At 37.1% G+C, this 20,476-nt stretch overlaps 1 long non-coding RNA gene across 1 annotated transcript; it reads right to left on the bottom strand.

Annotated features, from left to right (window-relative positions):
* Positions 1-3,162: 3,162 nt before the first annotated feature.
* LOC125262004 lies at positions 3,163-3,983 on the bottom strand. The gene is made up of 2 exons (XR_007183489.1): positions 3,651-3,983; positions 3,163-3,564 (listed from the first exon to the last, which is right to left on the bottom strand). It is a non-coding gene; the product is annotated as an uncharacterized LOC125262004 (long non-coding RNA).
* Positions 3,984-20,476: the final 16,493 nt, after the last annotated feature.

The raw sequence follows: 20,476 nt of genomic DNA, 5'->3' as shown, positions 1-20,476 counted from the left end.
TTGCGAGTTCACACACCTCTTTAATGTTAATTTTAGTGATCTCCGACTGGCGAAGTCGAACATCATTTGTGCCGACGTGGATAATGATTTTAGAATATTTACGTTTAGCATTAGCCAGCACTTTTAAATTTGCTTTGATGTCAGGTGCTCTGGCCCCGGCAAACATGTGACTATGGTGGCTGGTGTCTCTATTTTCACGTTCCGTGTAATAGAATCGCCAATAACTAGGGCACTTTCAACAGGATTCTCAGTGGGTGCGTCACTGAGTGGGGAGAACCTGTTTGATGTTCTAATCGGAACGGAAGAGTGGTGTTTGTTCTTGCCATTATGCCGCCTCACAGTCACCCAGTTAGCCTGCTGCGTGGCTTCTACAACCGGAACCGAATGTGCAGTGTTTACTAGGCTAGTCGCATCCAAAGCAGTATCTAAGGCCCTTTCATTCTCACTATCCTCAATTAAAGTTTGGATGCGTGTCTCTAATTCTGAGATTCTCTCTGTCAGCCTGACAATATCCCTGCATTTATCACATGTGTAAGTCTCACTGCTGACAGAAAGAGCTAAGCTGTACATGTTGCATTTAATACACATGATAATCGTCGGACATGACTGACCGTGTGTTTGATGAACGCCGTCCGAAAAACTGCAACGCACACGGGACTCGCTAGCTGGATGTCTCGGTCGCTTGCCGGTGCCTGGGGCAAGGGTGATGTGCGGGACGCTGTACCTCACGGTGGATCTACGAATGCCGGGCAGCAAAGTCTCCACAGCTTCCCGATCTGGCGAGGACAGATCAGAATAACATACATCGGATAAATCCGCCATTAGATCGACAAGGAAGGTTAGTTTAGAGGAAAAAATAGACGGTAGCTAGCGGGCTATGGCTAACACTAGGTGATTACGCTGGTAGATTACTAGTAATAAATCGTTCCGTTTAGTAATACTATGCAATAGGTTAAGTAATCTAGTGAAAAACAAGAAAGTTATATTATGTGAATAGGAATAAAGAGAAGGATTTAGGATAAACTCCACGAAGCTCCGAGCGTAGGTCAGACAGCAGGCAGCAGCGTTGAGCAGCGTTGAACCGGAAGTGATTACCAGGGCACATGAATTAATTACTAGAATTTTAAAAACACAATGACAGCTTAAAAACAGACTTAATTAAATTTACTGTAGGTTTTTTAAACTTTTTTTTATCTGTGCAAACATATATCTGTGAAATACGCGTTAGGTTGCACAGAAGAAAGCCGATTTATGACATCTACTGATATAGCAGCAGAGGACTATTATTTTGTTGAACGAACTGAAGATGACGTCACTGGATCAGATTTGATTGACCAATCGGCTGAAAGGGGCGTGTAATGACCGCCCACATGTGGAAAACGAGTTTTGAACAGTGCCCAAGGAAGTCGACCGGAAGTTGAAGTCGGCCGCGTGCCGCCATCTTGTAGCAGAACTTCACTTGCGTTAGCATCCCATTGACTCCCATTCATTTTGGCGTCACTTTGACAGCGAATAACTTTACATCTGAGGCGTTTAAAGACTCCATTTGTCCATTATTTATTTCTAAAGATACACGACAATGTATAAAGGGCTCCATTACCTTCTATGTTACATTATGGCCCCGTAGAAACAGTTTTTGTAAAAATAGGCTAAAGATTGCGTCATAACCACTCGACTCTCTGTCGCACAGTAGAGAAATTACCGTACAGACAGGAGGAGAAGCTCGCAGGCAATAGTATGCATTAACTTAATATGGCGTACTGGCGTTACATTTTAAAATACTATACAAAATAATTAATCAGAATACTTACTCCTGCTCACTCACGCCAAAGAACTCCCCGCTCAAGCTCGCCGTCTCTGCAAGATTAACGATGGCAGTTTTCACGCACAGCTACTAGAAGATTTACATCTGTCAGACAGGTTGCTGACGTCATCAAGCTTAGTTTGAGTCTGCGCGTCAGAAACGGAAGTGCTAAAAATCGCTAAAAATGGGCTTCACTTGTCTCAATTGAGTTCCAATGGGGTCGCTGTGTCCATTTCTTTTACTGTCTATGGTTTTGAAGTCGTGTTTCCGTTTTCTATCCGTGACCCGAAAAAACGAAAATCGAGTCAAAATCTCATTTTCCCGTTTTTTTTAACAAACGAAAAAACGGGAATCGACCGTTTTCTCGTTTCTGCGTATTTCATTTCAAATTGGAAAACAAACTATCAAAACGTACACGGACTCGTTAGTTGGTTGGATGATCAAGTTGAGAAAGCTGCTGAATAGGCTGCGTTTCAAAAGGGAAGAACTGCTGGCACTGAAAAGAGTTGCAAAGCTACTATATCCACCATAGATGGGTTTGTCATTGTAAAATCTCTTTGAAGCTGACATGACAAGTAGATCAAGTAAACTTTTCGAAGGGTCTAGTACATGGAGTAAAGATTAAAATTAACAGTAGTGTTTTAGATTTGTTAAAAGCTTTGCGACAAATGATTAAGGGGAATAAGAGTTTGTGGTTGTAACATTGTCACAATTTATTATCAAATGTTTGTAATATGGCTCATTTATGTATTTTGTGTAATTGTTATGTCTGCCTGCCATAAGCAATTAAGGGGCCGGTGTGTAGGAGCCATTTTAATGTAATTCATGTCTTGTCCATTGGGTGTCACTCTAATGTGGCTGTATATTTAGAGCACGGGGTTAATGAGATAACAGGTGTGTTTGGTGGCTGACCGTGCTAACCGTGCTAAGCCATACATTGTTTTACTGCACAGATGATTGCTTACGTGCTGACCTGGATTATGGATAAAGTGTTCTGTCCGCAAGGTATGAACTTTATGCGTAAGAACAGTATAAGAACGAGAGCTCACAGGAAACTGATTGGAAGCAGTGTTTATTGACTGGAACAAAATAAAGAGACAGTTTGCATTTTAACATCTGCGACTTAATGGGCACACGTGATTAACTTGCTTACTTCTGCCACCGACACCAGCGGCTTAATGGAAGACCGTAATAAATGTGTGACTACAATTGTTACAGAGACTCTGACAGGAGGATGTTAGTGAACCAAAACACAAGACGCAAGTGAATGTAGTGATCATGAAATGATATCAGAGTTATGGCAAGAATAGAAGTCTGAACTTAATCTCACTGATTCTTGAGAGAAGAGACAAAACATGTTTGAGATGTTAGTTTTTATTATTTCATAACACATTATTATAAACTGATATATTTGTAGACAAAGGTCTCAGCTAATGAACAGGTTTTTCTGAAAATGTTTTCTTCTAAAAATGTACTTCAGAACTTAATTTGTGTCAACTCCGTCAGACACATTAAAAAGATGCTATTTTAATTTGATCATCAACAACAGTGTAAAATACACATGACAAATATACAGCAGTAGTAGTAAAGTGAGATCTGTGTGTCTCTGAGAGAAATATAAACAATAAAGCCTTACAAATAAGAGTTTTACAAATCTGACACTGAAAGAGAAGCTCAAATAATCATCAGTATTTATTATGACAAAAACACACTTGAAGAACCTTTAAAGTTCAGCGTTCTGCTTCAGATTTAAGCACTTCCTGAAAAAGATGAACATGTAAAGCCATAAATGAATCAATCTCACCAATATTAATATATGCTGAATCAGTCATCATCAATCATGTACCTGATGTGTGAATATGTGCTTGATCTCCTTCAGCTCTTCTGGATCTGATGTCATAAAGCACAAGAATGACAGTAGCCACGCCCACCAGAGCAGAGAGGACCAATCGGATCACAGCTTCAGTAGGACCACAACAGTGGACTGAGGAATAAAAACATCAAAGTGAGATCAGCTCAGTCAATAAACGCTAATATCATCAGCGCTGCCGTACCTGAACATGTGTGACAGAGTTGAGTGATGTTCAGATGTTGAGTCTGGTGGCTGATGGGATTGTTCAGCACACAGCTGTAGGTGTTTTTATCCTGATATTCCACCTCCAGAGGTAGAGAGAGACTGATGCTGAGATCAGACGCACTGATGCTGGACAATGAACTGTTTCCTTTGTACCAGGAGAGAGTCACATGACTCACATTCACCACTGAACACACCAATGAACATGATGATGATGATGAAGAACATTGTGAAGAGTTACTGCTGATGACAGGAACAGGCAGACGAGCTGAAAACATGAGAGAATAAAGAGAAATGAGGATGAATGAAGAGATTCAAGAAACATCCAGAGGAACCAAGATGATCAAAAGTAGAGCATTTAAAACTATTGAATAGAAAGTTAAATATAAACCTGCTGTTCATGTGAAAGTAAGAGAATTAGTCATTTGAACTCATTAGTCATGATAAGATACTTCTTTAGATCTAGCTGTAATAAATAAAACACGTGAAACTGATATTTAACTCACCGTAGACAATGAGACGAATATAAGAAAAAAATATTAGATCGAATGCATTTAGGAATTGATCATAAACTCCAGCGTGTTTCATTGTGATGTTTGTGATGGTCAGAGATCCAGTTTGATTGTCCAGCTTCAGTCTGTCTCTGAATCTCCCATCAAGAACATCATCATATACAGTGAATCTGTCGGCCGTTACATTGATTTCAGCTATTACAAGTGTTTCCAAACCTCCACTGAATCAGATCATCATCCTTCATTTCAGTAAGATCAGGGTTTAAAGTGACTGAATCTCCCTCCTTCACTGACACTCTCTTCACTTCACCAAACACTCCTGAAGAACAGAGTTTTTCACAGATTAAAGCTTTAAAATCACTTGATGTTGGTTTGATGAAGCTTCACTGAAATACGTTTAATCATGTAAATGTGACGTGAATAATATTCTGCAGCAGCACAAAGACAAAAGATGATGAACGAAAAGAGAAGTAGATTTATATATGGATCAATAACTAAAAAAGACACTTTAATGTTTAATGTCACACTAAAACTAATGCTGTTGAGTATCTGAGCTTCATATTTATATAATTTAATCAATCCATAATAACTGAGTTTAGAGCTGAATTCAAACTTGATCTGACAGTAAAATCACAGTTCAGTTATTTCTATGTGAGACGAACTGTAACATGTTTGTTCTGTTTAGGTTTCTCTATTTCTCTATTTTCTCTAAATCTATTTCTCTTTTCATTCATCATCTGAAAACTTTAACTATTTTTCATTTAAACACTTGACAGCCTGTGGTATAAAGGATTTCCCCCCAGATTTTAAGAAAAAACTAATTTAACCAGTAATTGATCACATGGTACCAGAACAGAAACAACTGAAGCCATAAAAACACATTTGAAACTCACCATCCAGACGCCACAAACAGAGCAAAACTAACTTGAGGAACATTTTCTTCATCGGTTCACTGAAAAGCCCACGATAGTAACTCTTAAAATGTCTGAAAACCCTCAGATTGATCTGAAACACACTGAACTGTGATATTTATCTGGTTGTGTGTGAATCCTCCTCCATCCTCAGTTTCCGTTCACACGTTCATCTGCTTTAACATCACGAAAATCAACAAGCTTTTGCTGATCTTACATTTTCAAATGAATTCTGGGCCTGAATGAAACTAACAGCAGAAGAGTGAAATATTGGACTAGATGAATCTGAATCTACTGGTGTGTTATTTAGTGCTGTGATCTGTCAAGGGCCATTCCACCGAATGAGTGACATTTGCTTGTTGTAACTCTTCACAATTAAACTATTTTTTAATCTTTTTTCAACACTGAATTTAATACTACACACATTTAACTGTTCAAAATGTGTATTGGTCAATCTCAGGCAACTTTATTTCATTTTTTACAAAGTTTCGAAGCAGAAGATGGATGCATGTTTTCTCAGTCCTGTTACCAAAACTCATGTGCCATTTAAAAATCATGTTTAAAAGCATGTCAGTTAATTCCTTTATTCACCTCAAAAAAGTGTTTATTTTGAAGAACTGGTTGGTTATGTGTCCAAATAATTGAACAAAAAAAAATCACTTTATATTAAGGCAAGGTGTATTTAAATAAAAAAACACAAAACACTTTTCTCATTTAAAAGAAAACAAAAGCCTCAAGTTTCTATATTTTTAAAGAATATAATTTATTTAACAATTGAGTAAATGATGGATCAAACAAAACTGAAAAAAACAGTGGTTTAACTTTATTTAGTAACAGGAATGAACACATTGTAATAGGAATGAACCCTGGGTAACAGGACTGAGTGTCCATATGTGTGTGTATATGGCCGTGTGTGTGAGAGATTTCTGTGCTGAAGGAATGTTCTGTGTCCTAGTAGTACTTCACAGTGAAGGAGGTGGAAAGAGAAAGAAGGAGAGCGAGGAAAAGAGAGAGGGGGGAGAGGGAGGGAAGGAAAGACAAAAAAGGGGGAAAAGAGAGGGTTGTGGGTGTGTTTCACTCCTTCTCTTGCAGCATGCCATGGGTGTGTGTTTCTGGCAACTGCAAAGTATAAGTTCTCTCCATCTTCTACAAAAGATAAGAAAGACAAAGACAAAAAGATGAAGTCACGTCATGGTGGACTGGCTCCCTGCAATGTATGGCGTTCACACTTTAAAAATAAACCTAAAAATCTACAATTTAAGTAATTCCAACTGTAAAACTCATGATACAGATGAATAGTATTATACCAACTAATATTCACACAATTAAATCAACAAAACAGAGGATTATACTCACTCCTGTTACTCTTAACTCACTCCTGTTATTTTTCATATGAGTAACAGGACTGAAAGTAATAGGATTGAGTTTTTAAGCAAAAAATGATCAAATACATGACATATGGCCACATGGCGTACATGCTAATAGCATGAGGACACTGAGCAAATACTAGTGACTTACCTAAAGTTAATATTTTTAAAATAAACAAATAACATCAAAGAAAAAATTTAGGTAACAGGACAGTACGTTGAGATTTACCCTCTCATTTATAGTTACAATTTCATCAAATATACAGAAATTAAAATGAGAGGACTTACTATTGGTCTTCTTATGGCCTGCATAAGATTCAGATGATGCAACTTCCTGTTGAAAATGTGTCTTGTGGGATGTTCCAAGTGTTTTAGAGAGGGAAATGTGTGAGGGTAACAGGGCTGAGTGAAAACAACTAAAATGTGTATTTTATATAACATATTATGGATTTCTTATGAAATTTATTTTTGTTTAGATGGTATATGGAGTAACACAACAATGCAAAAATAACAGGATTTCTGAAAGATTTTAATGCTTATATTTCATGATAAAGTTTAGATAGCGGGGACATGTAACAAATGCTATTTTTTAGTATTCTCAGTAGTTTTTAATAATGTTTTAAATCATATATTTTTAATTTGCAGTTAGATTAATGTTTAGGACACTTTGCTTAATAATAAAATATATTGTAGAGTTCCTTTTCATGCATATTTATATATAAAATGTCCTGCGGACAGAAATGGCCCTCAATCATATTTGATCTGTGACTCTTATTTGACTGTTGATGGATTCACTTTATTTCAGTGTAAAGATGTTTTGTGTGGAGTGGAAGATTGTGATCTTATTAGCAGGAGAGAAAATGAAGTAATGCTTCAGCCACAAACTGCTGACACGAGCATCAACCACAAACATCCAGCAGAAGCTGTTTATTCACCAGACAGATCAAACCAGAAACACTGATGTTTGAACAGATAAAACAAATGGAAAAACCACTACAGCGCCCATTTGACTCAAAAGCCGAATAATCATCTACTATCGACAGTATATAAAAGATTTCTCCAGAATCGCGGGACCCTTGTAAGACCTGCTGAAACAAACTGAGACAAACGAAGAGCAGTGCAAAGAGATAAAGAACCGACCGTGGAAAGGAAAGAAAAGGGGAGTGCCTTCTCAGATACCAATCGTGTGGACGGACAAGCACCAAGAGATACTGGAGGGACTGATAGACTGTGAGCCTCCTGTTCTCGCATTTCCTGACTTCTCACAGCCATTCGTAGCAGTTGTTGGTGTAGAGGGTGGCCAGAGAACTCACCCTTGAGGGGTGCCAGTGCTGACCAGTGGTGTTGTATGAGATTTTCCCCAGCCTCACTAGCTGTTGTCTACGGTGACCGGGAGGGGACATGTTCGGTTCACTTAGTTTTGTTCGGTTCACTTAGTTTTGAACGTGATAATATGTTGTGGCCAAGAGATCATTTTGTTTAGGTAACCACATCCTTATGTCGTGGCCACGTGATGTCACGTCCTGGCCTCGAGATCATATGGTGAGGGATATATTTTTCTCATGGTCACGACTTCATTATTTTGAGGGAATGACATCTATTTCTTATGGCCACGAGTTAAATGTGTAAACAACCTGCACTACCATAGCATCTGGAATTATCAGAAATTACAATAATATTTATATTATTAAGCGCATAATTAAGTAATGATTATATTAACATGTTGCATATTGTGTTGTGTGCGATGCCTACAGCAGCATTCGAATAAAGTTTATCAATAAATAATAGAATATGCCGTGTATATTTTTATCACATCCAACAGTCTTTTAAATCATTTCACTGATTGTTATTTTTTTTATTTCATATTTTTATATTATTTATTAATATTATTAGGCTATTATTGGTTAATTTTTTCTTATTCATTGTTAGCCCTATTTGCTTTATTTTCTCCTTCATTTCCCGTATCATTTCTGTAGGTCTATATTATGTTAGCTATATTTTGTAAATACTTTAAATGCCAGATCATGCCAATAAAAATGTGAATTTATGACTGTAGCCGTGAAGATAGGCTAAATTAGGATCTGTTAGCATTTGTAGCCCCTCGTGCCCGTGAAAAATTTATTATTATTAATTGGTTATATGTTACAAGAATATTTACAAGAATCCATTCAATGATATAACCTAGACAAAAACTTAATTTTGTTCATCATTTTATTCATTTTATTTAGATTTATAGGCATATTATTATTATTATTATTATTAATAAAGACACGATCAGTTTAAAAGGCTGTGAGATGGGATGGATAAATGTTTTCTTCTAGGCCTTTAATATTTAACGTTCTTACCTATTTTTTATCATTAAATGAAGTTATCAAATTTATAATAACAAACTTCATTTGAATGCTATAGTGGCAACAACCCGCTCAATGGGCTATTTATAGCTTACATTGCGCGCGATGTTGACTATATAGACAACATTCAAGTAATATATTAATATAATAATTTCTTAATTCTCTTATTTTATCTTTCTTAATTAAAATCCATAACTAATAATTCCAGGTTGCTATGGTCACGCAGGTTTACACATTAAACTCGTGGCCACGAGAAAAAATGATCGTTCCCTCACCATATAATCTCGAAGCCACGACTTTACATCAGGTGGCCACGACATAAGGATGTGGTAACCTCAACAGAATGATTTCGTGGTGGCCACGACGTTTATCACGTTCCCACGAATTATTATCTCGTGGCCAGACAAAACTAAGTAAACTGAACATGTCCCCTCCCGGTCACTGTAGTTGTCTGTCAAGAAGCTGGTGATCCACTGACAGATGGAGTGCCGAATGTAGTGCAGTCCCATGTTGACTGCATCATCCACTGACCTGTTCACTCGATAAGCAAACTACTGGACCCTTGCAATGTCCTTCAGGTAGGCCTCTCAATTGAATGTAGGAATGAATGTAGGCTAATTGTTAAATAACCATTTAAGTGATAAAACGTATCATTACTGCTTATCTAAAACAGGAAAAATTCAGTATTTAAAGCATGCCAAAGGGCTGGGATCTAAAAAAAAAATAAAAAATAAAATAAAATCTGTATTTAATAATAAAAATGTTATTTTACATCCTTCCCTATATTGTCCTACAAACAATGTTCATATTGAAGGCTATGAAAACAAACATGAATGTTTAGGATTCCGTTTAGTATAGGCCAATGCTATATTATGTGCAAAAAATGGGTCAAATCACATTAGGCCTGCATTCTAACATTGTAACATTACAATTTAAAAACAAAATGTTTTTTAAAGCAGAAGTTAAATACACTAAAGAAAATAAATTAAAAAAGCACAGACTAATTATTAGGCTATTTTGATTACCCTGCAATAGTCACTTTACAGCTCTCATAAAAAAATACACTTAGGCTAGTTGTAGGTTCGAAATATGGCATAATTATGTTAGCCACACACACACACAAAAAATTTTCAACAACAAATATTTTTAGCAAAATGTATATTTTAGTCAGAATCATTGCACTCCTATTCAATTAAACTCCGTCTGTTAGGCGCGCCTGCGCGCGGCAGCGCTCGTTCACAGAAGTTTGTGCTTGCTGAAGGCTCGTCCACTCCTGACTGCAAAATGATAATATTTCCTCGACTTTCTAACATTTATAGATGGAGAATATGTCTGTGAAATGTAAGTTATGCACTGAGGAAATTATTGGATGTCACTTTAGCTTAAAAAGGTATTAATAGAGAAATGTTTGTTTCCACCAATCGCTGCACAAGTTAAGGTTACATATGATGACGGCAGATTAGTGCTAGCCCTCCGGAACCCATAGAGATTGCATTGCAGTTCGAAAAAAAAGTTCTTTGAATGGAAGTCTATGGGAGCACTCGGGGCAATTCTCGGCCAGACTGAAATCACCCAAAAAGAGGCAGTACTCCACTTGAGTCTGAGTGGATATCCATGACATGCGGAGTCCCTCAAGGTTCAATACTCGCACCCCTCCTGTTCAACCTATATATGCTGCCACTGAGCCAAATAATGAGAAAGAACCAAATTGCATATCACAGCTATGCAGATGACACCCAGATTTACCTAGCCCTATCACCTAACGACTACAGCCCCATTGACTCCCTGTGCCAATGCATTGATGAAATTAAAAATTGGATGTGCCTAAACTTCCTTCAGTTAAACAAAGACAAAACTGAAGTCATTGCATTTGGAAACAAAGATGAAGTTCTCAAAGTGAACATGTACCTTCACTCTAGGGGTCAAACAACTAAAAATCAAGTCAGGAATCTTGGTGTGATTTTGGAGTCAGACCTGAGTTTCAGTAGCCATGTAAAGACAGTAACTAAATCAGCATATTATCATCTCAAAAATATTGCAAGAATTAGATGCTTTGTCTCCAGTCAAGACTTAGAGAAACTTGTTCATGCTTTCATCACCAGCAGGGTGGATTATTGTAATGGGCTCCTCACTGGTCTTCCCAAAAAGACCATAAGACAGCTGCAGCTCGTACAGAATGCTGCTGCCAGGATTCTGAGCAGAACCAGAAAACATGAACACATCACACCAGTCCTCAGGTCCTTGCACTGGCTTCCAGTTGCATTTAGAATTGATTTTAAAGTACTGTTACTTGTTTATAAATCACTCAATGGCCTAGGACCTCAATACATTGCAGATATGCTCATAGAATATAAACCTAACAAATCACTCAGATCATCAGGATCAAGTCATTTAGAAATACCAAGGGTTCACTCAAAGCAAGGAGAGTCTGCTTTTAGCTGTTACGCCAGCCGCAGCTGGAACCAGCTTCCAGAAGAGATCAGGTGTGCTCCAACAGTAGCCACATTCAAATCCAGACTCAAAACACATCTTTTTACCTATGCATTTGCTGATTGAGCACTGTGCTATGTCCGAACTGTTTGCATTTTATTTTATACGTATTATCTTTTTATTCTTTTAAATTCCTTTTCCTGTTTTTATTTCATTTTTAATGTATTTTATATCTTTTACGTATCATCTTGTTTTCTGACTTTTAATGCATTTTAAATATTGCTGTCTGGTTGAAAGAGCTGGGAGAATTAGGAAGAAAGCATTTGTGATTAGGTTAAAATTTGGTACAAACCATGGGGAAATTTGAGCTGTGGTGCATGGTTAAGATATCTCTGGATTACAGTCAGGACACTTTCCAAAGGGGAAATTTGAACTGTGTTGCATAGATAAGATATCTCCGGAAGGGGGGATTAGGGCTGTGTGGTGCAGTTTGAGGTGTCTTGGCAAAAGGGGGGATTGAAACTTTGTGTATCAGTTTGAAGTGCCTTAACAGGTAGCAGTCCTGTCGTGTGAGGAAGATCCATTCAGATCTGCTCTGATGGATAGATCTGTTTAGATCCACTCTGATGGACAACAACAACAAAAAACTCCCTGAGACTTCCTAGCTCATCCATCCAGATAGCAAATTCTCTGTTTTTACTGTTATTCTCTATTTTTACTGTTTTTACTATTCCTTATGTTCTATTTTTATTATTCTTCTTTATGTAAAGCACTTTGAATTACCATTGTGTATGAAATGTGCTATACAAATAAAATTGGTGGTGCGTCGCCCTATTGCCCTAATGAAGAAACCGCCCCTGCTCTCAATGGAACCGAAGCGTGCTGATGGGCGGCTCTTGCTCTCTCTCTGGCTGATGTGTGCGCGCTCACGTCCAGGAGAAGAATTCCACCCTTTATGATGTCATTCAGAGCCATGCTCGAAAAACTTTCCCAAACTTATATGAACCATGAAGGAGTGTATTTAGCGTGAGAATCCAACTCTTTAAGCTGTGTTAATAAGTCAGAATACATGAAATAGCATTAGACATCCTCTTTAAAGCTGCAATCCGTAACTTTTGGCGCTCTAGCGGTTAATAAACAGAACTGCATGTGTCTTGCGGAAGAACATTGTAGCCGGAGCTACTTCTCTCTGTTTCTATGACGAGTCACGCAGTTACTGTGAAACTCCGCAGCGGTTCCTACCAGACCGGTCTAAAATAGTCCGAATATAAACACTTATTGTAAGTGTACCATAATGATTCAGGGTAAGACAAAAACACGGTTTGGAAAATGGATTCATGTTGTACATTCTCATTATATAGTTTTTGTATATTTTGAACACAGAAAAAGTTACGGACAGCAGCTTTAAATAAATAAATATATTGATAAACAGCGTTGTGTATTGCTCATGTTTATTGCCAGCGGGGGCTTTAACTGTTCATGAGAGAGATTGCCTGAGGAAAGAAACTGTTCCTGTGCCTGTGTTCTGGTATTCAGAGCTCTGTATCGTAACCAGGAGTGCTTCTCAATTCTTATCCTCGTTTCCTTTCCTCGCTTCCTTTCCTCGCGTCTTAGCTCCACCCCTTCAGAATGCGAGAGAAGGACGCAAGGATAAGATGCGAGGACGGAGGAATTGAATCAAGTGAAATGATATCCTCGCTTCCTTTAGCGTCACTTCAAAGCGTCAACAGTTGCACTCGAGGGATCTACCCATATGTTGTTAAAGTTTGGTTATTTAAAAAAATTATAATAAATACTAATAAAGCAAGATGCCCCGTTGAAATATATGAGCTATAAAGTTCATTTAAACTGAAAAAGTAAAGCATACATTTAAATTATTGTGACAGACATGAAGGGGGAGGAGAATGTATACGTGCTTCAGGTTTGTAGACGAGAAAGACTTCCGCAAAGGATGCACTATATCCTCGCTCATGACTCCTCAGGAAGCTTCCTCACTCCTCGTTCCTCTCCTCCTTAGCGGTGCAGTTAGAGAACTGCGATGTCCTTCAACAAGATGACTGAGCTTGATGGGCTTCCGGGTCATAGGATGACGGAGGAGCGAGGAAACGAGGAGGGATATTGAGAAGCACCCCAGACGTGTGAGAGGTCCAGAGGGATTCTGACTTACTTATGATTTGAGTCATCGAATATTTACTGCTAATCAGGTATGATCATATATTTATTATGGTCATGTTTGATTTCGTAAACTGTTACTGTAACATCCTTTTTTTTTTTTTTTGTTAATGTTGCATAATTAAGTGATAGAAATGAATGGTTTTCCTTGTTTCAGTTCAGAAGTTGATATTGGATTTAATGTTACGGATCAAATGAATGAGTTCAGCTTTGAGAATGAAACCAGCCTGTTTGTTCCTCAGTATCTTCATGTTTCACTCTGAATGTTTCTTCATGTTTGTGGTGTTTGTTAAATAAACTACTGAAGTATGAACTGGCGTGTAGCTTCTTTATTTCTAAAGCTCTCTAATTTTACGTGCTTAGCTTCTCTAATACTCTTTTATTCTACCCCTGTAACGTTGGCTATCATCCACTTGTATATTTGGTACTACTGCCATCTAGAGGACAATAACAGGAACAACAACTAATGTCTTCAGTCTACAGTATCATAAACACCATCTTTATAATAGTGTGAGACTATTTACAACAGTGTCTCAGTTTTTCTGTGTGTTTGAACAATAAGATGAGAATAGTTAACAGAAAGAGAAATAAATCTAAACTAAATCTCTGGGTGCGTCTCAATCAGCTCCCTAGTTCAGTAGTCAGCGCACTGGTAAGGGAATCAGTCAGAGTGAGAGTTAATGGCTTTAAATTACCTGATAAGCAAAGCTCTTTTCTGTTTTGGCTGTGTTATGTTTGTTTTTCGGGGCATTCGCGCTGAAAACCAATGGTCTGTCACTCACTCTTTTTGCCACTCAGTGGGCGTAACCGCAGTCGTAACGGTTGTTATGACAACGTGAATGCCGCGAAAAACACACAAAACACTTCCAAAATGAAAAAGAGCTTTGCGACTGACTGTACAAATAGCTTTGACACAAAACCTGAGGTATATATTTACAGACTGCTGAAAGCTACAGAAAAAAGAAGCAAATGTATCGCTGCAATTCACAGAAACAGCTGGACCCAGCAGAGAAACATGGATTTGCAGTTATCATTTGTGTCAAATTGTTGGATTTTGAGGTAAAATCATACCTTAGGCCTATATATTGTGTTGTTATTGTGTTGACAACTGATCAATTAAATATTTACCATCTTATATTCTGCATAATTGGGTGTTTTAAAAGTTTTAGGGCTGGACGATATGACGATATATAACATTGATATAAGTGATTACTCGGATTTAAACCTACCTATATTGTAGTTATATAAAATATTCACAGACAGATTTGCTTTATGTATTTCCCCCGTGTCGAAATCAGGCACATAAATGTCAGGAAACTCCTGGTTGCATGTCAATATCCATGGATTAGGTTTATTTGACATGTTGTAAGAAACACTTTCGAATCCAATCTTTAGTGTAATCGTTATTTTTACTCGCGTTTTCGCAGTTTCCTCTATTAAATCCAGTCATGCAGCAGGTTCTTTTGCCACTCAGTCCAGCTGAGGGAGCGCGTTCCGGCGGGAAAGTGACGTCGATGCTTACTCTCTATTTAGGACGAATTAATAGTTGTTATGAAATATTCGGTGTCTGAGATTTTCAGTGACAGTGGGCGGAGTTTACATGAATATTCACGAGTTTCCTGTTTTGAGTTAAAGCGCCACTGAAAGTGTTAGTGGATTGTCCTTGGATCACAGAACTGTTTTCTGTAATGATTGTGTTTGATTGTGTCGAATGAATTTATGATTCTTTTTTATTAATAACTGTTTATGTGCTCAATTGTTTGTAGGTTACATTGTGTCGTGAGATATACTTTAGTAGTGATTACAGCCACTGGTGGTCTATCGTTAGGAAATTAGTCAACATCGAGTTTGTTTGTTTTAGTAGGTTACAACTGTTTTGATTTTATTTTAGTTCGTTTGAGAAGATAACTTGTATAAATGTATCTGTGGTTGCATAATAAAAGTTTCAGTTGTGATTGTGTCATTCCCTATTGCTTTCTCAGATAGCCTGCATAACTTTAACCATACATTATTATTTTTAAAACACATTGAGAGTTAGATTTATGTTCCGTTTATGTTTTTGACATGCATTAATTATCGTAAACCTTCTTTATCCTTTTCTGCAAAACACACAATGTTCTATATGAATAGAAACATGATGAGACAGTGATATTAGCTTCCCTGCAGCACTTTCACAAGGTTTTATTTTAATGCGCTTTCCACAACAATTAAAATGTTAAAATTTAAGTGGTTAAATTGATCAGCTACAAAACTAAAAGTTACTAATGCAGGTTTTATTTAAAAATATTTAGGCTATATGGAGAAGACAATTGGCAAAAGTATGAGGAATATTATTGTTATGTGGATAATCAGACATGTATACACACTGCTGTGATTGTTCTGTCATTTCTTTAATTGCTTGCTCAGTTGGTATATATTTTTAAGGAGACTTTATTAAATCCTAAAGTTGTGTTATTTTTTTCATATTATAAGGAAACATTCTCAGTCTTTTTTCCCCACAAAATGATGCATTTCATTGACAAAAAAAAAAAAAAAAAAAAAAAAAAATTAATGTGGAAAAAACATGAAGCATTGTGAATCAGGATTCAGTTTAACAGTGTTGATATGAAATTGTTGATATATGGAACTAAATGATCAAACCTGCAGTATATTCACAATGAAATGTATTAGTTATATTCTACAAGCTTTCCATAACAATTAACATTTTATTTATGTTAAATTAGCTGCTAAAATAATAGACCATGTAGTAATTTGCATATCTGTAATATCAAAGATGAAAGTAAATAATGAGAGTAGTTTCATTTTGAATAAAAAAAGAGCAACTGATTCTGTGTTGAAATTTTATTCACAAATGAGAAGTCACGACATATGACATATTTAATTAGCAAAAACACTTGTATTTAAACACACTTTACACAGGGTCTTTGGTTTGGTCTGCTCTTGTGATCCCAGTGATACCAGCCTTTGCTACTGACACATTCAATCTGAAATATATAATAAAATGACATTACAACAAACATGTATTATTAAAATTTTTAATACACTGTCATGTTCAAAACAAAGTGAAAAATAAAAGTGTCTGCTTTGTCTGGTGTACAGGGATATTTATTGGCAAAAGTCATATTTGGGAATGAAAGAATATTGGCTATAGATATTATATTAGTTATCACATGCGTAATTCACCGTGGCCTATTTGGATAGTCATTAAACTAGGCTATATTTAAAGTACATTAACATGTTTTCTTGCATGTGTGCAATCTTTGAATCATATTACATATAGAAATTCAAGTCTACCCAGATAGAAGTGCTTCTGCAAACTAGTTCACTGCTGCCTTCACCACAGGAGTTTACAATTAATATTATTATGCTACCATACATTTTGGCAAACTTTTAAAACTATTTGCTCAAAAGACTCAAGGTAATACAGAAACAACAAAAACAGGCTACTTAAAACGCTATTGGCTCGTTTAGCGAATCCTAACGACACCTCTGGCGAATCATTGGCTGTGTTCATATATCAAACATAGCTAACACATGACAGACATAACACAAAATAGCTTATATATAAAATCTTGTGCATCAATAACAGTTAGAATATAAGCTTGACTCCGTTTAACGCTAAAACATAGGCTAATTACCTTTAATGTAAGCCGAAGAGCGTGCACTAACACTTTCAGTGGCGCTTTAACTCAAAACAGGAAACTCGTGAATATTCATGTAAGCTCCGCCCAGTGTCACCGAGAATCTCAGACACCGAATATTTTATAACACCGGCCTATGAGGTGAGGACCAGAGTCAAGTCTTCAAGCACTCTTTAAAGTGCTCCATTATACTCTTTAGAATATTATATTATTTGATCAAACAGTTTCTGAGAGAAAAGAGCAGATGCTGCAAATGAATATCAGGAGAAAATGAAAGAGTTTCTGTGTTTCTGCAGGACGAGCGACGCTCGACGCTCTCTAGAGCTTCTGCTGAGAGATGGGACATGAGAAGATGGAAAGATGAACTGCATCGCAGCAGAAAACCCATCCAAGTCTAAGACATTAATTTATTCCAGATCAATCTATGCTCTAAAGTAGAGCTTCAGTGACCTGTGTTTGATTCGGTCCCAGAGCTCAATCTAGGGCCCTTATTAGTGCATCGGTCGATCTGCTGGACAGTACAGATGGACACTCGCTATCAGACATTATGCACATTAGAATCATTTCTAATTTATCTTGTTTTAAAAGCAAACTTGAAGTGCGGTGTTTTTGAGATGTCAGTATTTCTGTCGGGTTGGAGCTGTACTTGCATGACTGAAAATAGCTGACGGAGTGTGTTCATGATCGTTCCTCGCCTGCGGACAGTGAGAAACTCATTCAAACACGCTGAACTCACTCAAGACTCATGAAGAAGTATCTGGAGCTGATTCTGCTCTCAGGACAGTCCCTCCATCTCTGACATGCTCTTCTTCTGTGCAATTTCACTATTTAAGATTTATTTTTAGTTCTTTTTAATGCATTTGAATGTTTATGTACATATATGTCAGCTGCGAAGCACTTTATAAACAGTTTTAAAGGTGCAATATAAAGATCTTTTATTATTAGTTTTATTATTTTTGTTGTATTTGCCATCTCACAGTTAGGTGATTTACTCGTTGTTGTTTTTTTAAAGTCTCTTCTGCTCACCAAAGCTGAATTTATTTGATCAAAAATACAGTAAAAATTGTGAAATATTATTCCAATGTAAATCAACTGTTTTCTATGTGAATATATAGTAAATTGTAATTTATTCCAGTGATCAAAGCTGAATTTTCAGCATCATTACTCCAGTCTTCAGTGTCACATGATCCTTCAGAAATCATTCTGATATGATTTTATGCTTCAGATTTCTTTGGAAATCCCAAAAATCTGAAGCAGCACAACTGTTTTCAACACTGATAATAATATAATAAATGTTTCTTGAGCATCAAATCATCATATTAGAAATATGACTTTCTTCTTTCAGGTGAATACAATCAGAGATATATTAATAATCACCCTGATGCTCTAAAACTTTATAATGGCAGTGAACGGAAAAAAACGGAAAAAGGTTCATCCATCAATCATAAATGGACTCCACATGGCTCCGGGTCGCATCTGGTGTAGGAACAGTGTAACGCCTCTCGCAGCTCAAAACACTTATGATGCGTTCACACCAGACGCGAATTAAGCGCGAGTGATTTACATGCTAAGTCAATGCAAAGACGCCATAGGCATCCTGAGGCGCGAATTGAGCGTTTCGGGCGAATTGCGCAAGTTGAAAAATCTGAACTTTGGCGTATGTTCGCGCCGCGTAAACCAATCAGGAGCTTGCTCTAGTAGTGACGTGATTACGACGTAGCGAGCGGAGGCTGAAATCTGAAACAACAATGCAGGACAAAATCATCGTTGCTGTCTGTGGATACCCGGAGCTGTACGATACATCTTCGTACTTTTACAGAAACAGGAATAAAAAGGATCTTGCTTGGAAGAAAGTGAGTGAGGAGGTCAGACAATCTGGTAAGTTGTAAAAAACGCTCTTTAATCAGTTTGAGCTATATATTATATAGGTTAGCTAAAGCTGGTAAATTGAACTTATTCATCGTATTTTACAACTATTTTCTTGCTGACGAGTTGATGTGTTTATTCAGAGGAAGTGTGAAGAAGTGTAAGAGTCTGAGGGACACATACATTCCCATGACGCGAATTCGCATCTGTTGTGAAATGAATTTCATGCGTGAATGAAGCAAGTAAACTCAAATTTACATCGTGTCTACACCAGAAATAGCACCGAACATGACAAACCAACCATTGCAAAGCACTTTGACTATGTCAGAAATAGAATAAGGAGTTTACTGTCGGGAATTTGTTGTCACATCTCGCCGAGCGCCTGGCTTCGTTGACTGCGCGCGCATCTCCACAAACGGACGAGAATTTTATATTTGACACGCTCGCCGTTGTTCTGTTCTTTGAAACGACAGTGAGACTCGGAGAAGCAGGAAGCAGCGGTGAGAAGAAAGGTACACGTGACATATGTTTATTGTAGTAACCTTAAACTTCACAAAAAAGGAAAAAAGAATCGTGTAAAACCCAGTAAACCGTGATATTACTTTCGACATTAGAACAAAATATATGGATATGAAAACATTAATGATCTCTTAAATGTTTTCTTATTCCACTAAACATTTTCATTTAGTTTCGTAAACATTTTTTTTTATTAAACATGGACCTATTTTCATTAAAAGGGATTTTTTCTGGTATTGTAGGCACATTTTGTAAATATAAGCAACTAGTTTAGTAGCACAAATTGGGTGCCGGTGTGGTGATACGTACATATTCGGCCAGATTCGCCTCGCATTCGTGCATCTTCGGATGCGGAGCCGCGCGGAAAGTTACAAAATTTGCCGTGCACACTATCCAAATTTTGATACCGTCAAACCTCCTCCCTATTTTACCTCGGTACGGTATTACCGTGAGTAATTAAAAAAATATGACGTAAGGCTCAGACAGCATCACCAACTGTTGGCTTGTGCCTAAACCGTTCAGAAACTGAATACCAAACACTAATACTGAAACAATAACAAAATAACATGCACAACAATATTAACAACTTTTATTAGCAACAAATAGCAGTTTATAAAAAAGTGCAAATACAACAGTCAAACAGACTTAAATGAACATAAACATCCAGGACAGTTTTCGCACAGAGACGCGCACACAAATCAATTAAATTAAATCACACCGCCCGAACAACTTTTAATAACAAAGAGCAGCTTATAAAAAGTGCAAATAGACCCACAACAGTCAACCAGAGTTGAATTAACATAAACATCCATATTATAAAAAATATTTCAAA

Source organism: Megalobrama amblycephala, unplaced genomic scaffold (assembly GCF_018812025.1).
Source record: "Megalobrama amblycephala isolate DHTTF-2021 unplaced genomic scaffold, ASM1881202v1 scaffold550, whole genome shotgun sequence".
Lineage (NCBI taxonomy): Eukaryota > Metazoa > Chordata > Actinopteri > Cypriniformes > Xenocyprididae > Megalobrama > Megalobrama amblycephala.
The sequence above is the reverse complement of the archived record's forward strand: the minus strand, read 5'-3'. Positions and strand labels throughout refer to the sequence as shown.